Source organism: Haliaeetus albicilla, chromosome 10 (genome assembly GCF_947461875.1).
Source record: "Haliaeetus albicilla chromosome 10, bHalAlb1.1, whole genome shotgun sequence".
NCBI classification, from domain to species: Eukaryota; Metazoa; Chordata; class Aves; order Accipitriformes; family Accipitridae; genus Haliaeetus; species Haliaeetus albicilla.
The window spans coordinates 36,765,562-36,779,458 of record NC_091492.1 but is presented as its reverse complement, the minus strand read 5'-3'; the positions used below and the strand labels follow the sequence as shown (position 1 = coordinate 36,779,458).

The following is a 13,897-nucleotide window of genomic DNA, read 5'->3' as shown; positions in this document are numbered from 1 at the left end:
TATTTGTTGAAAGTGAATAATGCTGATAACCGCAGTATTTGAGTATTTTCATGCAACAGTCAGCAAAAACTGTCCTATTTTCATAATGCACAAAGAAATAAGAGTCAATTTTATTATCAAGGTTAATAGTCACTTTCTGCTATATGCAACAGTAACATTGAGATCAAAAGATAAAAAGGTGGTATATGATTAAAAAGATTTTTTTTTTCTTCTCAGGATTGGAGGTGGTACACATTATCCAAGACTTACGTAAGTAGTCTCATGTGAGTCCTTGGCTTTTGCAGAAAAACCCTGCAACCAAATCTGCTTTTGGATAACTTCAAACTTTAGCACTGTATTTAAAAGTTCTTGACTACACGTGAAATACAACAGATTTAATTTCATCAGCACGGAGCGAACGCAGGAAGTAACTTAATTTCCCACTCAGATTCCAAACCGTATCTTTGGCAATTTTTGAAGCTCCCTTCTCTTTAAAAGAGCCATTAGGATTCAGCGAACCTGCGCTTTGGGAAAACTGTGGGTGGGTTTCCAGTTAAAAACACAAATCATTTCAAAGCATTTACAAGTTTACTTCCCACTTCAGTTTTCCCAGGTTGATGAGAAAAGGGGATTTTTAAGACAAAGTTATGCATCCATAATACTAAATGCCAGTTTCAGCATCTTAAACTGTAGTGATGTTTCAGCTGAATTAAGGACGCACAGCTATAGTTTTAAAGGTCTTCAAAGACCTTTGTGTCCAGAACTCCTATGGACTTCAGCAAGTCATGATTTGGCTTTTCAGTTTTCTGTAAGCTACTTTATAGGAAACAAATTATTTATACGAGTCTCAGGAGCATTGGTAAAAAAGTATTAAGCTTGATCAAATATGTTTTTTCCATCCCTCACTTAACACCTCTCAATCAATGTCAGCAGTATTGCAATTGATCTAATTTTGTGTCAGTCACTCCAAATATTATTTAAAATTTTTCTCAGATACAGTTCCTCAAGCGGGAATCTGGGCAAGGAAGTCTTTGGGATTTGTTTTTTTTTAATGTCAAAAAACAAAGAATGGCAAGAACTCACACTCATGATCAACTTTAATACCCCTAATACACAGATGAGAAAAAACCACATATATTCTCGATGCCCCTCAAATAGATTCTTCCCCCCCCCAGTATATTTGGTACACATAACAATTAAAAAGGAAATAGAATCAACTGTTTGAAAGAGAATAGAATCAACTATTAAAATGAAAAGAGACTATCACACAGTCTATTAGCTCCCAGTATTTCATAAACTGCTAAGCTTGTCTCCCAGCACTGGAGAAGTTTTTATAAAAAAGGAAGGGGAAGAAGCAGCAGGTGAAAACTCTAACCATACTCTTTTTCTAGAAGTGCATTGAATTTATCAGCTGGAGAAAATCGTTAATTATAAACAAGTAAACCAAAACAAGTCTGAAAAAAAATAACAAAGCCAGGTTTAATAACTCAGAAGCTGCTCATCCTCTGTATTATTCAGTACAAGTTTAAGCAAAAGACAAAATCAAACATTGTACTGACCCCTACCACTTATTTTCTCTCCAGTGCAAGTTCCAATGAAGGCATCAAATGCTATCTGATCTCTAACAATAGCTAAAAACAATGAGACATAACAAATAAAGACAATTACGTTAGCAAAACTGTAAACTGATTTTTTTAAATTAGTTATCTCATGGGGACAGGCATGGACCATGAGGAAGGCTCTACAGAAACTTACACTAAGCAGAACCTCTCTTTCAATTAAGCTCATTTGTTTATGGTATTTGGGGGGCTGGGAAAAACAGGAATAGGAACACAACAAATTGACATCCTACTCTAGGTGTCAAAACACTTCTATGGCCTGTGTGGGGTCAAGTTCCAAAACATCAGGGAAACTGCACTGGATCAGGTCTGGGTAAGTAGAACTTCACAGGTTAGTGTGACTCCAGTTACAGCACATTCACATTGTCTCTCCTCCTGTTCTTTATCGCTCCATGAATCAGACACAGTATGTCAACAGGACACAGGTCTAGCTCGTTATCTGCATCAGCACATAAGGAATGGTCAGCAGGCAGTTGCACTGCATCAGAGATGTGTAAGATACAGACCCAATTGCTGCACAGTCATGAGGAGGGAGGAAACAAATTAATTGATCTCTTGTGTAATGCTTAACAAGCCCAACTGTAGTTACTAAATCATGCTATAGTTTAAACTGCCATCACCAAAGTGCAAACAACATGCACTTGTTATTTTAATACTCACAAGAAGGTGTGTGGCTGGAATATCACTGCTGCAGTAGCCAATCACAGGATAAAGATGTGTATGATAGTCATTCCTTTCTGCTTGGCTGATTAACCTTTACAGATGTCTCTCAAAGTAGAGCTTCCCCACAAACCTTTTCTGTGTCAACTAAGAGTTTTTGTCTTTTTCATTTTTTTCTAACCATAGATAGGTCTAACAATCTAGTGCAGCCCCTGTGATACAGCCACAGTCACAGTGGCACAGGAACAGAGGCCAGGAACTAGCTTCCTGAGCCAGCTTCATCATCAAAGAAAACTTGACATACACCTGGAGCACTAAAAATCTGTTAAGAGAAACATTGATATTGACTTAATTAAAGTGTCTTAACAGTTGTCTTTACGAAAGCACGAGAATCTTCAATACTGAAGAATGGCCATGAATTTCTACCTCAAAACCACTTTCGGTAAGCTCTGCATCTCACTGTTTAGCCCTTCTCTGTTGGGATATATGTCAAAAACAGTATTCTAGAAGAGCTGCCAATTTAGAGTATAGCTACATTAATCAGTTCTGGTTTGCCTAATTCAGTCTAAATGCAGTCTGAGGTTGTGACACACTTTCAGCTGGGAGAAAAAACAAGACCAAGCTGGAATTCCTGAAAGACTGATTAACCTTCCAGAGAGTCTGGCCCCACCTAAGTACAAATCAATAGGAGGTTAAAAAAGAACTATGAACCTGTAAAATTAAATCAACAGGTCTTTGGAAGAGTACTGTTGAAAGAAAGTTTAGATTTTCTAAGTAAATGTACTGTTTCCATGGATCTGGTAATTTTGAGTTTACTGTTTCCTTTACAGTTAATGGTTTTATGACAAAAATCTCAATTACATGAGTAAAAATGTAGCTTCTTTTCAGATCCAGCATATAAGTTCACAAAGATACTAACGACAGCCATCAAAACCAACAGGCTGTCCATACCTAGGTACATTTAAACATGATATACTTTTACAAGTTAGGAAAAATTTCAGACCACTCCTTCTAAAAATAGATCACAAACAACCAAGTACAAGGACAGTTAATTTTTTTAATGTATTTTTCATACAGAGTACTTAGTCTGATTGAAATCTTCACAATTAAACGAGGAGACTATTTTCTGCAAAACTCAATCTGTTTATCAGTTAAATATGATCCCTCTTGTTAGAAACTTGACAGATAACCAGAGCCTATAATATTACAATCTTTACTAACATTCTACAGCCAAAGACAGATTATCTTATGCTTCATGTTAAAAATAGATTCGTATGATATTAATCTTTCAATTGTGCTACACCGCAGCTCTCGCTGCTGACCTTGCCATTATTACAATAACATGCCAGTCCTCTGACTTTCTCCCTGCTGAGAGTCCAACTGTGTAAACTGTTTTGTTCAAAACATACTGCTGAGAGGAAAAAGGCACACTTTCCCTCCACAAGCTAATAGGCAAATTGAGTAACTCCAGAGCAGTTACTCAAATGTCTAAACAATATTTCTTCTAGGGACACATTGTGTAGAATTAAATTCTCAGCAAATTAACATCAGGTATTGGTTGTACCTTCAGCAACTCCTACATGGTTTTTATCCTCACAGTATGCAAGGACCTGGCATAGTCTTCTCTTCCTGTTCAATACGGCCCTCCCTCTTAGCCGAGCAGATGCGTCTTTGTAATAAATCAGTTGATGTTGTTAAACATTTTTTTCATTTTAATCAGACTAAAATTTTTCTTCCACCAAAATGAATAGTGTAATCTTAAAGTTTAGATCAAAAGACCAACTGCAAATTCTCCAATCTCTTATGAAATACTATCTTCGTAAAACTTTTCATTTAAAATGCTCTTGAAAGTATTTTAAAATGGTTTCACAGATCATTTACCTTGGTTTCACAGACAAGGAGCAATTTGCAAGATTCTGTCCAGAAACCACCGCTCTCAGACCAGTACCCATCAAAATTTGAAAGTTTAAGAAACTAGTTATTCAAGAACATGATTCCAGGGTCCAGTAAAACTCAACAGAGCCGGTTTTGGTCTAGATCTAATGTGAAATCTTCTATCGCAGATTTTAAAAGCCTATGTGTGATCTGGCTTAATCAAGTCCTCTCCTTAACAATACAAAAACACACAAAAAAGGTGTTTATACCTAGCATATAGTGCTTTCTCATTTGAGTTGCTTAGACGAAGGAATTCATGCATGATTTTTGTAACTCTACAGGTTTCTTAAGAGAAGTATGAGCTTGTATTTTCAATTAATTTACTGAATATGCACTATTACTACGTAAAAGTAATTCTCCTCTGTAATGACTGACCAAATAAATCTTAACAGCTGAATTTACAAATCAGTTTATGTCAACAGCTTTGAAATGTCAATAAATACAGCACTAAGCTAGGAGCAAGGATTATTAGCTATCTTCTGCTGTCACTTACCTGAGTATAGCTACATAACTTGCCTGAAACAATCAGGCAAGATTTACACTCAGCAGTCAAGAACAAAAAGGACCTAATGTATCATAGCTGTCATCAGGTAAATGAGAAGAATCTAACACATCTTGACAAAAAGAAAAAAAAAAAAAAAAGAGAGAATTCCCTTTTGAATCACAGGAATATAATCTGTAATCTTGAAAGTTTACAGTAAAGTAGCTAGCAAACCTTGAGAAAGTAACTTTGAATTCTGAATTAGTGAGGTGATTTCATCAAAGCTTACTATCTTTCTGCACGTTGACACAGTTAAACATAATTGCTAGCTCTCAGCTGTGCTTAAATGGATGGGTAAGTGGATAGCTTCCAACAGAGTGCTGTCATCCTACCAGTGAAATTAAAGCATCTCGCCTCTAGCAATGTATACCATTGTGATATTCATGACAAGATGTGACCTGTTTCCTCAACATCATGTAAACAGGTTTTAGCAGGGATGTGTCAAAGTCTCACACCGAAACTTAGCATCAGAACAAACTTCTGTATTTTAGTCTCCTGTGGCAAATTAAGAGTTAATACTATTCTGGAAAAAAGCCACAAAACTGAAAAATACTCCATTTTAAATAGGCTTAATCTGTCAGCAGTAGACAAAGTCAAAACTCATTTTCATCTAAAAATGTCTTTCAGATTCTGTAAGTACCATACTATGTACATAAGCTATCATACCTGTCATATCAAGAGCTGGTATTTTAATATTCATGCGATTCCTTACTTTTATGTTCCAATGGTATTGCCTTCAAGGCAGATGAAGTAACACACATAGGTATCTTGCATAAAACCTTCTCTGCAGGCAGAAGGTAGTACCATTACTTAATACATGGTGCTAAAGCAACATGCTATGCCCTACAGAGAAGATAAAGATGTTGACCCAATGCTGTAGATCTCATAGTTTATGGGTACAAAGAAAATCTCAGCACAGTGCTTACTACTGTGACTAGTTCTTTTGAATTCAATGAAATCCTTTGGAAGAGTAAGCAGTGTGCTCACTGTAAGTACAGAGCATTACTTTAGACACCTGATATAATGAAACATTGAAATGGAAAGATGAAAAGAATAGAGGCATACACAGTGTGCTAGGAAACAAATTGTCTTACCAAGTTGCACATTATATCTGTATTTCCGAAGTTATATAGTCATAGTTATAATTCTTCAATAAATGCATGCTTAGTAGGACTTGCAAGAGGCATGTAAATCAAGTAAAAAAGATGGACACACAAGATAAGTACTTAAAGGCTTTAGGCATTTGTATCTGAAACTGAAGAAAAAGAATGAGTATCCCAAGCTCATTCTCTTTTTAGTACTTAAAGCAGGAAACCAACAGCTGTAATAAAGCAAATTGAACTTAATTTTTTAACCATTATAAAGCTGTACTTCAGATTGGGAAACTTCAAGCAGAGTTACACAGAAGAAAGAACAACTAGCTCTACAGCATGTCTGCTAGGGAGTGGAAAATGCTTTTGAAAAAAACAACTAGAGTTTCTGGGTTCTGTCTCAGATAATTCACCTTCAGTTTAATGAGTGCACCACAAAAAATGGAGCTGCGGGAAGACACCTAAGGGACTCTTCCAGGATACAATCAAATTCAGACTGGCTTATGAATACAGAGAGTAAACTTACCATATCTACAACCCACACACATTACTGAAGAATTCTAATGATTTTATGCTTGTATAACCCTCTCCAGGATCCTAGTTGTGAGTGTTAAGGAGAAAAAAACCCTAACTTTGACTGCCAGATGGATATGACACGCCTCACTGGTACCCTGGGTGCTTCTGACAATCTGCCTGTACTGTCTACCTGCTTCTTAACAACTATTTTCTCTAAGACAAATGCAGCCAGGTATTTAAGGTCAGCTCTCTACTTCAAAAAGATAACTGTCCCATCTGCTCAAGCAGCTGAGTAACTTGACTGTGTATGACCTGCTAGGTATACTGTTTTATCATTACAATACCAAAGAGAGAGAGAGGTGTCAAAAGATCTTTGTTAGTGCTATTCAAACATTTGCATCTGAGCAAAGATGTTTACTTTCAGAATAATAATTTGAGACCAGAGAATCAGTGTCCCACTGATATCAGAAAAACTCAAACATAATGTTCTTTAAATAAAGAGAGGCTAAATACTTAATTTCTAGTAAAGGAGGTTAATCTTATTTACAATTTTTATTTTTGGTCAGAAGTGATCATCAATTCAGAAGATCTGAAATGTAAATTAAGTTTATTCAACAAGCTAAAGCATTGCTGGGAAGAAAAGCAGCATTGCTATTATTACCCTGTGGCTGACTACCCACAGATCCATGCAACTTGCAGCAATACCATATTGAAATTTGCTATCAGATCATTCTGTGTGTTTTCAGGTTAGGAGTGGCCGATTTACTTTTCTGGGATCAGAAGACACAGATAAGTGGACAGTTTCTAACACAGAGGATCGGAGCTCCTTATCACACTTACACCTGCTCCCTCTATACAAATCAAAACGAAGCCATGTCAGTACAACACTGATATACATTGTTCATTGTCAGCACTGTTTAATGATTCCACTTCAATGTTGGCTGCCAGCCATCATGCCAAAATGGAAAACACACTCAACATTTTTATTCTAGTAATACTGTTGTATACTTTTCTCTTCCTGGTGCACAAACTTCTAAGGAATTATGTCCATAGTACACAACAACAATGAAAGACAATTTGCAGAGTAGTTTTATTTACCCTTAAAATCCTCAGTTTATTTGGAAATGAAACTGGAATTGATATTTTCAGTTACATTTTCCAAAAATAGTACATTGTATCAAGTGTGTTCTGTACATTAAATAAAAAAGATGTTCAATTTATTTTAAATTAATTCACTGTTCAGTAACTGAAGTTCCTCTTTCCAGAAAGTAGAACTGTATACATAAAATGCATAACAGAAAGATTATTCTATTTATTAAGTTGAAGGTTGGGGTAACTTTTGAACATTTATTACAAAAAAATAGGTACCTTATAGCTATTTTCCACTATGCACTAGAAAAGTCAAGTACTTTGGTAAAAACAGAACTCTGTTTTCCTATCACCTATCCTATAAAAACGTAATTTAAAATAAACTAATATTTCACATCCTGTCCTTTTTCTAGCTAAAAGGAATAGAAGTAGTGCCGATATTCTTACTTTGAATGAAAAAAAAGTTTGTTCTATGCAACATTAAAGTATTTTATGATGTAATAATACATACATAAGTTACAGCAATGTGTAGTTTTAGACTGAGAAATTAGGTGATCTGGTGCATTTTCAGTGGGATACATAATTGTGTACCTAAATCCCATCTAGTGTTAGTACAAGTAGAGTATGTGCCTGAAGTCAGACACATACTTTAACTGAAAAAGTGTATTCAAACACAAGTACAAGAATGTCAAACGTGAAATATTTACCTATACCCTATATGTACCCTCCTGTGATAGAGTCTCTTCCAATATCTGTACCAAATAAACTGGCATAGAATTATAAAATGACACCTGAAATTTTTCATACAACTTCTCGTGCTTACACAAGCACAAATCTGAAAGCAGAACTTGTTTCTCAGATCTTACCAAGACATGAAAACTATTCCCAGAAGACTTCTTGCAGCATATGGTTGGCTGAATTATCTGGCAAAACACCTTCATGCTGCTACTCTTAACTTCCAGCAGAGATTTTATTCCCTTGACTAGGACACACAACCAAGCCACCATCCTTGCTCATTTAATAAAGCAGTTCCTTTGCACAGTTGACCAGTCCTTACCAAATGTTAATGTGGTAACTGGTAACATAACCAGTAATCCTAGAGCTGGGGCCATAGCAGTAGACTGAAGCACAACTACGCAAATACTAGGTGCAAATGTAGGTATCCCGTGCATTGCACAACTGGCCGTAGCCTTAGACTAGCAAGCATACCAGCCAACTTCTGTTGCCTGGTTAGGACAGAGACAGGCACATGTCAGTTTGGAGACAGAGTAATTTCTCTCTTAATTGCTACCTCCCAACACATCATCACTGAACTTTAAACTGGAAGAGAAGATAGGAGGAAAGATTGACCAGTCACCTGTTCTCGACTGGCAAGCACCAGTGTAGCCTCCTAGCTACACCATGGCCCAGATCAGTGTTCCTTCTCAGCCCTGTTGCTCCTGGAGAATAACCTGCTTGACTTTCTGCAAGTAAGAGCAGAAACATAGTGTCACAGAGGCACCTACACAGTACCATCTCCCAGCTACTAACTAGCACACAGGGAGGACATGCTCCCTTAGAGGCTGGCTCTTGCAACATCTTGCTCCAATAGACTTTCCCAGCACAGTCAGAATGGACAGTAGAGAAGTGCTGTCAAGGTGAAATTATTTGCATGACTTGGTTCATGTTGAGAGGGGAGAGAAGGCCTAATTGCTGGTGTAAACACACCCTAAGGCTTTGTTCCTAGCACCTTGCCGTGAGCAAGAGCAAGTCCTGTCTAGCAAGTAATTAATACCCTAAGGAAAACCACAGTGGACTCCATCACAGTTCTGCACTGTATTTCCCTCATTAACACCAACTTCCACTGACTTTCAGGGAGCAGATAAGTAGTTCCAATATTCCCATATTTGTTTGAGACAGAGAACCAGTAGAAAAATCTCACTTATGCCTGGCTAGACATAATTAAGAATTGCCCAGATAAACTAAGACTCAGGTCACCTAGCCAAGATAAGATGCTTTTGGATTCCAGCATTACGGAACTTTATGCCTTAAAGAGTTATCGAAAAGCCAAACTGAATTTATTTGATTTCAACTAAGTTTCACAGAAAACAGCTCACACACTCATATCTGCATTAGATTACAGCTGCTTCAAAAACTGAGGAACAGTTTGACATGTGCAGTTGTATCAAATCACTAACAATGAATTTGGACACTCCAGGGTGGGAGTTTTAAAAAAAAGCCAAACCCTGATCTTTACTGGGTCAGGAATTTTTCTGAGAATCGTAAACCCCATTAAGATGACAGCAACCCAAGACCTTTTTTGTAGCTTTACATCTTCAACATAATACATAAAATAACACTAGCCCTAGACCTTAACTTGCTCCATGAGACAACAAATACAACATTGTTAATTAGACGGTTTACATATATGTGGGTTGACACAGGCATTCTTGGGTTAGGTCTGGTCCAGTGATAGCAGACAAAGGATTAAATCATAAACCAATAACAGACTTGTACTAACAACAAACCATTTCCAGTGGATTTCTGAACAACTTTCCTTATAACCTGCTCCTTACTTAATATGTAGTTATATAATTACAGTCTAAAGTGTAAATTAGGTTTGTTTGCCATAAAATCATATATGGATATTTCTAACCAAAGTAAGTTGTTGTTATTGTGATAAAACTGAAATATGTGAAGTTAGTTTTTATAAGAAGTTTTATACTACTTAACTTCATTGCTAGTTAGCAATTTTGTTTGGGAAAGATCAACACACACACACAAAAGCCTGCAAGAAGTGTACAATTATGTGTCTTATTTAAAAATTTTACCTTCACTGCAGTTGTGAGCTCATCCCAAGCATTTGTTACATAACTAATCCCTGAGTTCTCTTACATAAGAAATCCCTGAATCCCAATCACATTAGATACATACTACATATATTTTTTCCACATAACTGCACACCTGACATTTGCAAAATCTGGCTGAACATTTTTCATCTTATATCCCTATTTACTTAAAAATGCATGCTGCTTTTCAATATTCACATTATCATGAATTTTTAAAAATACACTTCTCTCTTTTCTCACTCCCTGTTTTTTTGTTATGCCTAATTTAAATTAGTTTTTAAATCTGCAGTGTAGATTATCTCATTTATGACATTCATATATACATGCTCACACATGTGATTAATGCATTCTAGAGAAAATAAAAAAAAAATCTTAGCATAAAATTACTTATGAATCTCCTGAAACACCGTGAGCCAATTACATTTATTTTTACATATTCTATATTTCTATGTATGTACACACACACTTTCACCATAGCAAAGATATCACGAAGAGTACAAAGAAAGCCATCCTTTTATGCTGTTCACCTAAAACACATTGCTGTCTGCCAAATGGAACTTGGTCATTAAACACCAATTAATTTAATGTCACTGAATTTGACTGCAGGTTGTGCAGACTATAAGTAAGCACGTTTGTAAAAATATCACATTTACAGATAAGAAAGTTCCAGAATATATATATATATACACATATATATTTATTATACACCAGATTTGCTGAGGAAAATGGTTTGGGCTTTATATTTAAGTTGCATAGCCATAGCTTCTAGAACAGGTCAAAACTGCCAAACTGCCCTCATTCATTTCACCTCTAATTCTTCTCCACGTGTGTTATCTGCCACACATACTAAACAAGGCAAGATGTAAAGTTTTTTTTGGTGACACTTTCACTACATTACGTGATTACATACTATCATACATATTGCGGGTAGCAATACAATTCTCAGGTTTATAGCAAGTATGTATTCTTTAAGCTTTCACTTTTCACCACATTAAGTCTAAGCTGAAAAAAGTTGCATGTAATTCTTGTGCATGTTTTTCCCCAAAAAAGTGCTAAATGAGTATTAAGAGCAACTGTAATAACAGACACATCATGAACCAGTAGAGTTGTACCCTGATGCTTCACGAGAACTCTGCAGCAATGAGCCACACAAACTAGACAGAATCACAGAACCATTTAGGTTGGAAAAGACCTTTAAGATCATTGACTCCAACTGTAAACCTGACACTGCCAAGTCCACCACTAAACCATGTCCTTAAGTGCCACATCTACATGTCTTCTGAGTACCTCCAGGGATGTATAAACCTATTTCCTAGACAGGAAAGAGATTTGCATATCATCCAGAGCAGGACAATATGTGGTCATTTTCCTCTGGCAACATCTGTTTCAGGAGGGTCCAGCTGTTTTGTCCCCTTCCCCACCCCCACCCCCCCCTCTTTAAGGTGGGCACGTACTTTAATTCATATTACACGTAGTGGCAGACAACTACAAAACAGAAGTGGAATTGGTCTTTGGTCCAAAAGGTATACAGAGTACAGACAGACAAATGTATGATAGAGCCATACAATTCACCAAATTAAAGAATAATAATTCTTACTAATAATCTGTCATTCTTACCACAACTCTCAGCAAAGATTTAATGGTGAGGCTGTAGAAAGGTCTCGTATTATGAAGACCTCATTACTTTTATGGAATACCACAGCATAAAAGAAGAATCATAAATAATTACAATTAAATTACATATATGAAAATAAATAGACCATAGAATATTTTGTGATGATGTGTCCTTGATTATTTATGGTGTTAGTTCACTTACTTTCTGGGAGTCTTACTTACCAGCATGAAATATCCATGTATCAAAACCTTGCACAATTTGTCCGACAAGGGGCTTGTACTCAACACGAGCTAGCACTATCATTTTGCATCTTATGTCTACTCTTTTCAGAATCTAGTACTCTGACCCCAAACTTTAATGTCAATTTAAGGGCACAACCAGATCCACAATATCAGCTGGGATAAGAATATACACTGGCAATATTTTAAGAAGAAAAAAAATTGGTTTTGGAAATAATGCCTTAACACAAAGTCATAATCATAGCACTAGCTTCAATAACATCACAGGCAGTACAAAATTGGATCTCATGAATCACACTGTAGCTTACTGCATAATCATATCGTCATGCATCAAAATAATGTAATATAAACTTAGGCCATAACTTAAGTACTGCAGCTGGTCCTCTCTACTGGCAGACAATATGACCTTCATAACAGGGTTAGAAAATGACCATCAGACACCACAAAACGATTTTTGAAGCAGCTGACTATGAACAGAACACTGTAAATCTAGACAGTAAGTTATGCACAAACACTTTATCTTGAAAACATCATTAGGTGGGCATTTTTTATTCAATAGGAGAAATTAATGTTTTGATTTGCTTTTCTTTCCAGTGAAATATAATAAACATACACATACATTCTTAAAGAAAACTATAAAGCAGGTAGAGGAAAAAGCAACATGTTAATTACAGGTTGATAGACTCTATTATTTATACATAATTACAAAATTCCAGAAATTAAGCTGAGCATTGCCATATGGAAGAGTCAAATCTGTTCTCAAACAAAGTTACGGTCCATTTATTGTTACACTAATGGCTACAGTCTCAATAGCAGAAGCTTACATCTCTCTGTTGTTGACACTGTGATATTTATAACCATCCACCTTTTCAAAGCAGCTACCAGATATGGAGGGGTCAAATCAAGAAGCTACAGAGCACCTATCTGAAGTCACTACAGATTCTTCAGGGCAATGTTCTACAGCTTATTGTATAATGTCCAAGCATTCAGAGTCTGGTTCTTTTCTTCTCTTCCCTTATCCCCACCCCAAAAAATATAGCATGTTCAACCGAGGCATAAAATAAAGCTGAAAAGTCCTCCAGTGAATTGCAGGCATAGAAATAGATATAGCACAATTTGGCTGCTGCCCAACTCGGGAACAAAAGATGTGCTTGACTTAAAATACACAATTCAAACACTGTTAAACTTCAGGAAAGTTTCAGTCCTATCCCCACAACTTTAACATAGTCAGTGGCCTTATGATTTAAACATGATTTTATTCTAAGATCTGCTTAACTGCAGACAGCTTCACACTATCGGGAAATCAGTAATTTAATACTAATTAAAAAAAAAAAGTCTGGAAAAAGACTTTTAAGACATTGCGTAATACAGTGTTCAGTAAGGAAGAGGAAGACCATGCTTCTATGATGTAATTAAAACAATACTATAAGCAAATTTCTCTGCAATTTTAATAGGACAATAGTAAAAGACCTAAGAAGCAGTCATTCAGGAACATGACAGTCTTAGTATAGTCCTCTCTCAAGGCCTTCAGAGTTTATTTTTATGTAAATTTGCAAAGAAAACTAAGCACTAGAGTACACATGGGAAAAAAAGGCAAAGACTAAACTAAATCTGGAAAATTTAGAATGCATGTAATAGAGAATTGATTACAATTTTTAGTTGGTAGTGAGTACAACAAGCAAAATAATAAAGAAATTGGATGTTAATTTTAAGTTTGCACTGCTTATAGGAGGTGTATTTTTCTAAATACCTCAGTGGCTAAATGTAAATTGTACTTATTCAGAT

General features: G+C 36.1%; 1 protein-coding gene across 12 annotated transcripts in view; it reads right to left on the bottom strand.

The window, feature by feature from the left end:
* The window catches only part of ARVCF (ARVCF delta catenin family member), a 292,495-nt gene that overhangs the window by 228,023 nt on the left and 50,575 nt on the right, over nt 1-13,897 (bottom strand). The window contains exon 1 of one of the 12 annotated variants that reach the window (XM_069795002.1): nt 8,788-8,866. The exons of 10 other annotated variants lie outside the window; for them this stretch is intronic. The gene's annotated coding sequence lies outside the window, so the exon portion shown is untranslated. Of the gene's footprint in view, nt 1-8,787; nt 8,867-13,897 lie in introns of those variants that run through there. One more of the 12 variants, XM_069795012.1, reaches the window with a different exon arrangement.